This window comes from Geotrypetes seraphini, chromosome 17, assembly GCF_902459505.1.
Source record: "Geotrypetes seraphini chromosome 17, aGeoSer1.1, whole genome shotgun sequence".
Taxonomy (NCBI): Eukaryota; Metazoa; Chordata; class Amphibia; order Gymnophiona; family Dermophiidae; genus Geotrypetes; species Geotrypetes seraphini.
Genome location: NC_047100.1, coordinates 36834881 through 36841619, shown reverse-complemented (window position 1 = coordinate 36841619; position 6739 = coordinate 36834881).

The following is a 6739-nucleotide window of genomic DNA, read 5'->3' as shown; positions in this document are numbered from 1 at the left end:
CGGACTATGTGGTTCCTACAAAGTTTGGGATTTGAAATCAACTTTCACAAATCCCAGCTACAGCCCTCTCAAACTTTGCAGTTCATTGGAGCTGTTCTAGACACTGTCCGACTTAGATCATTCCTTCCTCAACAACGTCAGGATGCTCTCATTCATCTCTGTCACAAAGTGTCTTCCTTGACTACAATTTCAGCAAGACACATGTTGGTTCTCCTGGGCCTCTACAGTTCACGTTTCTCCTTTTGCCAGACTTCACCTCAGAATTCCTCAGTGGATGCTGGCATCTCAGTGGGCGCCTTCGTTGAGACAGTATCTCCACTGGTGGATGCTCTCTTCCAATCTCTCCAGAGGTTTATTATTTCAAACATATCCTCATCAGAAGGTTCTCATGACAGATTCTTCAACCTACGCTTGGGGGGCTCCTCTAAATGGTCACCGTACTCAGGGCCATTGGTCCAGTACGCATCGTCAGTGTCACATCAATCTGTTGGAACTCAGAGCAATCTTCAATACTCTCAAAGCTTTTCAGCATCTTCTTCACGACCAGGTAGTCCTCATTCGGACTAACAACCAAGTCGCCATGTACTATGTCAACAAGAAGGGAGGAAGAGGATCTCTCCCTCTTTGCCAGGAAGCTCTATAAGTGTGAGATTGGGCAATCCTTCACAATACTTTCCTCAAAGCCGTCTACATTCAAGGAGAGGAAAACTATCTGGCGGACAAATTGAGTCATCTTCTACAAACTCACTTATGGACACTCAATTCCTCACCTCTTCATCACATTTTTTCTCAGTGGGAGACTCCTCAGATAGATCTCTTCGCATCTCCCCACAACAACAAACTGCCTCAGTTCTGCTCCAAGATATACTCTCCTCACCGACTGGAGGCAGATACTTTTCTACTGTAATGGGCGGATCAGTTTCTCTATGCGTTCCCTCCATTCTCTCTCATTCTCAAGACACTGGTCAAACTCAAGCTGGAACATGCCACCATGATTCTGATAGCTCCTCGGTGACTCAGGCAATCTTGGTACTCCCTTCTACTTCAACTCAGCAGCAGGGAGCCACTGCTTCTACCAGTTTTTCCCTCTCTGCTTACACAGAGTCAGGGGTCTCTGCTTCATCCCAACCTGCAGTCTCTACACCTGACAGCTTGGTACCTCTCAACTTAGCTACCACTCTATAGTTTCTCAATCTGTACAGGACATGTTAGAGGATTCTAGGAAGCCTACCACTAGATAATGCTACAATCAGAAATGGACTAGATTTTCTGCTTGATGCACCATTCATCACAAGGAGCCTTAATCTAACTCCTTTTCTTCAGTTTTGGATTACCTGTTCTATTTGTCTCAATCAGGCCTTAAATCCACATCCATTCGAGTCCATCTCAGTGCCATTGCTGCTTTCCATCAGCCTATAGAAGGGAAATCTCTCTCTGCACATCCTGTGGTTTCCAGATTTATGAAAGGACTTTTCAGTGTCAAACTACCTCTCAAACCCCCTCCAGTGGTTTGGGATCTCAATGTTGTTCTTGCTCAATTGATGAAGCCTTCTTTCGAACTAATGGATTCGGCTCATCTTAAATATCTTAGTTGGAAAATGGTTTTTCTCATTGCTCTCACCTCCGCTCGCATAATCAGCGAGCTCCAAGCTTTCGTTGCAGACCCATCTTTCATAGTATTCTATCATAACAAGGTGGTCCTCTGTACTCAACCTAAATTCTTACCTAAAGTGGTTTCAGAATTTCATCTCAATCAATCTATTGTACTATCAGAGTTTTTTCCAAAGCCTCATTCTCACCCTGGAGAAACTGCTCTTCATACTCTGGACTGTAAGCGTGCTTTGGCTTTCTACTTACAGCGCACTCTACCACATAGATCTGCACCTCAACTTTTTGTCTCCTTCGATCCAAACAAGTTGGGACATCCAATTTCCAAGCACACCATCTCAAATTGGTTAGCTGCTTGCATCTCTTTCTGCTATGCTCAGGCTGGACTTCATCTACAGAGTCGAGTCACAGCCCATAAAGTCAGAGCCATGGCGGCATAAGTTGCTTTCCTCAGATCTACTCCTATCGAGGAAATCTGCAAAGCTGCCACTTGGTCCTCGGTTCATACATTCACTTCTCATTATTGTCTGGATACTTTTTCCAGACAGGATGGCCATTTCAGCCAGACAGTTTTACAAAATTTATTCTCCTAAGTTGCCAACACTCCCACCATCCCATTTTGGTTAGCTTAGAGGTCACCTTCATGTGAGAATATGCTGCCTGCTTGTCCTGGGATAAAGCACAGTTACTTACCGTAACAGGTATTATCCAGGGACAGCAGGCAGATAGTCTCACAACCCAACCACCTCCCCTGGTTGGCTTCTCTGCTAACTATCTGAACAGAGGAGAGACGTGCCCTACGCTGGGCAGGAAGGCAGTCGCGCATGCGCAGTGTGGCAGTCCAAACTTTCTGAAGTTCTACAAGCAAATCTGCTTGCGAAGCTGTCTGCATCCGGGCTCCATGGATGACATCACCCACATGTGAGAATATCTGCCTGCTGTCCTTGAATAATACCTGTTACGGTAAGTAACTGTGCTTTTCTGCAGGTAGAGCTTTATTTTTTATTTATTAGGATTTATTTACTATTTTTTGAAGGAATTCTCTCAAGGCAGTGTACAGCAAGGATGTCAAACATAAGCAACAATTACAGCAGTAAAAATATTCAAATTACAATAAAAAGTATAGCGTAGTAAGCTAAATTACAATGTCAACACAATATGCAATTAAACATTTTAATAGGTAGCATAGGATATAAGCAAAGATGAAACATATTGATAGATAAAGGGAATTAATTTAAAGAAAGTTGCACATGAGGTCAGAATGGTGCTTGAAAACTACATTAGTTAGAAAGCTAGAAGGATGCCAGAGTGCATAGGGAGAGGTAGGGCTAGTAGGAAAAAGGAGGTATTGATGCCCTTGGTGAGACATCAGAATATTGTATACAATTCTGGAGACCGCACCTTCAAAAAGATAAGCAGGATGGAGTTGGTCCAGAGGAAGACTACTAAAATGATCAGTGGTCTTTGTCATAAGACATATGGTGACAGACAAAGATCTCAATATGCATATTTTGGAGGAAAGGTGGGAGAGGGGAGATATGATACCTAAGTGGCATAAATGCGCATGAGGCATTATTTGAAAGGAAGCTCCAGAAAGAGAGGGCAAAGGATGAAGTTAAGAGGTGATAGGCTCAGGTGCAATCAAAGGAAATATTTTTTGACAGAAAGGGTGGTAGATGCATGGAATAGTCTTCCGGTAGAGGTGGTGGAGGCAAAGACTGTGTCTGAATTCAAGAAGGTGTGGGACAGGCATGTGAGATTTCTTAAGGAGAGGTGGAGATAGTGGATGCTGCGGATGGGCAGACTGAATGGGCGATTTGACCTTTATCTCCCATCATATTTCTATGTTCTAGGTATCTCCATTGAGATTTATTGTTATTGAAATTCTTGGAGTTTTGTTCCAGGCTGATTCCCAGATTGAGTAACACTGTTGAAGAAACTTCTAGTGGCCAAAATATAAAGCTGATGTTTTTTTAGTTCATCCCTTTGGCATTTTCTTCCAGTTTCTCTCCAGTCTCCCTTTTTATTTTCTGATCAGGCTTAGGGCTGTTCAAATGTACAAAGCAGGTCCAATATAACCATCGACACAAGCTCCATTTCCATGTATACCATGTTCAACACAACAACCTGTACTGACTCTGTCTGAGATAACCCACTTATACGTCTACTTATCCAAAATCAAACCCCTCCGATAACTCTCCAATCTGATGGCCTCCCTCCTCAATAACTTTTGTTATAAATAGCAGGTTATATATTGTTGAATAACTGTAACATGAAATCCAATCAAACAAATCAAGCAGGTAAGTGGCCATGTTCCAGAGAAGTTTACCACTTCTGCCAAGTACTGTATTTTTCGCTCCATAAGACGCACTTTTTCCACCTCCAAAAAGGGGGTGGAAATAAGGGTGCGTCTTATGGAGCAAATACCCAACCACAACCCCCCCCTTGCCCTCGTCGTTACCTTATGTAGCTCCTTTGGCAGTCCTGCCCTTCTGTTCGGCTCACTTCTGAAGCTGCAGCAGCGTCACAGCGGCGCAAAAGGCAGGTGCAAGCTTTTTGCTCACCTGCCTAGTCCCGCACCGCTGTGTGAATGGCCCCACCCCCAGCATTGGTGCTCCCTTGGAGGAAGGACGGCAGCAACAAATACAAGTTGCCTGATAGCACGCCGGATAGGTTCACGTCTTCAGGGGCGGGATCAGAGGAGGACCAATGGGGCAGCGCTGCTTTGTTGACCAGCGGACAAACGAAATGAACAGGAAGGGAGAGGCAGGCCTATAATAGAATTGTCAGTCAGAATTCCACAGCCAATAGTGGTGAAGGTTGTGGTGGGATGGAACAGCTGCAAGCCAATGGGCGCATGTGGTGGGTCATCACGAATAACTGCTGCTGTTCGGGACAGTGTTGTGTGACTGGACAGCCTGGGGGAAAGGGGAGTGCTTGGCGACAGTAAGCTTATGTATGTAAGTGTATGTGATGGTGAAACAGGAGCAAGAGGGTCAGGGAGAGAAACAGGAGCAAAGGAGGGCAGGGAAATAGGAGCAGTTCCCTCAGGGCAGGAAAAGACATAGAATTAGTGGCATAGCCATGGGTTGGCCCAGGCCCACCCAGCAGCATCTGAACATCTCTGATCTAGCTGGACGGAATCCCCAGGCCCTGCTAGCTAAAAACTCCAAACACCACTTCCTCCTGCATATTTGTAAAGTCAGATTTTCACAAAAAGCATGACTGATACACTGTGCCCTGTCCCTGCACGCCCTATGCCCTGTCCCTGCCTACCACTAGACCACCAGAGGGGGGACAGGCCAGGATACAGAGCCTGGCAGGGAGTGTGGGGCAGAACCTGGCTGGGAGAATTTGGTTCAGAATTTTTTTTTCTTGTTTTCCTCTAAATCTAGGGGTGCGTCTTATGGTCAAGTGCGTCTTATAGAGCAAAAAATACGGTACTTCAAGACTTCTTTTACAATTTTTACATGTTTTGGAGAGGGAAGGGTCCAGGGAACAATAGGTAGATCATATGCTATCTAACAGCTAGGTCTAGCAAAACTGTGAGATTGAATTGAAACTGTGAGATTGAATTCTTCCCATTACTTGCAACATTTTGAGCCTCTTCTATCAAACTGCACTAGCAGTGCGGTGAGCCACACTGAATGGCCCGCGCTGCTCCTGACGCTTATAGATGAGTTCCTATGAGCATCGGGAGCAGCGTGGCTCTCTGCGCTAAAAACTGTTAGCGCAGTTTGATTGAAGAGGCTCTTTATCTTAATGTTCATTCCTGTACCAGGACATTTGAGTGATAATGTACTTCCCTTGTAACAGCAGGTCTTAATCCCCTAATTTTTTTCAGTGAAAAAGCTATCTTTTTAAAGTTTTCTCCTGATTCAGGTACAGTAATCTGCTGAAGTAGGGTAATGTTAGGATGATCTTAAATTTTCAGATGTTTATTTTAATTTTTCATATTTTCTCATTTATGCATTAAAGAAATCATTAAGAAGTAGTATACACTACTTCTTGATTTCCCTATATGTCACTTGTCTTGAACACCATCATTCCTGAAATGATTTCAGTGATTGCAGTTGGTTTTCTCTCTTCTTGTTCGCTAATTTTGATAGCATCCCATTTATCATAAGTACATAAAAATTGCCTTAGTAGGTCAGATCAAAGTTTCATCTTGCATTGCATTCTGTTTCCAATAGTAGTCAATACAAGTCATTTCATTCCATTTACACTATGTTAATATATAACCAGAAAAATAACTGGAGGAAAGATCAGCTTAAACATTATACATCCAAACCAACAATCCAGGACACAAATCCCTCAAAACTGCTAAAATATCATTCTACTTCAAAATTATTCATATGTAGCATAGCCCTATTCAAACACGATATAGTTGAGAAAATGGAGGTGATCTCTTGCAGCAAATTAAGCTTCACCTGTTCCATTGCCAATTTTTAGAGTAACCATTTACACTTAACAATGTAAGTACTAGTAATGGCCATGCAAGAGACTGTGCCCACGAATAATCATTGTGAAACTAAGATAGGCATGGAATGAAAAGCACAGATGCAATTCTTTAGTCTTTCCTGTTGGTGGTAGTGTAGTTGGTGATTCCTTCCTGCTGGTTGGAAGTGCAGTTCCAGCATCTCTCAGATAGGTGGCAGTGCAGTTGACAGATCTGTAGGTAAAATTGCTGAAGAATTCTCTGTTGAGTACATTTTCCCTCCCTCCCAGGCAGAGCCAAATTTAGGTATAAGCAAAGTAGGCATATGCCTATAATTCTAAATTTTGAATGTAATAGGAAGAAGGAAAAAAATAATAAATTTAAAGTAGAGAAATTGGTGAGGAAATGCTGAGGGCTGCTTGGGGGATGGGCTCATGCACAGAGCCTGTGAGCTACAGGGAGATCAGAGGGATGAGGGACAGAGAGTAGAGAATGACACGGTGACAAAATTCATCACCGTTCCCGTCCCCGTGGATAACTGCGGGAAACCATCTTCATGTCATTCTTTAAGGAGAGAGGAAAGAATTGGAGTATAATTGGGCACAACCACTGACCCTCAAGCTTTGCTTTGAAGAATGCTGGTGTAGAAGGACTGAGGTTGAAATAGACACTAGAAAATGACATGGGATTATT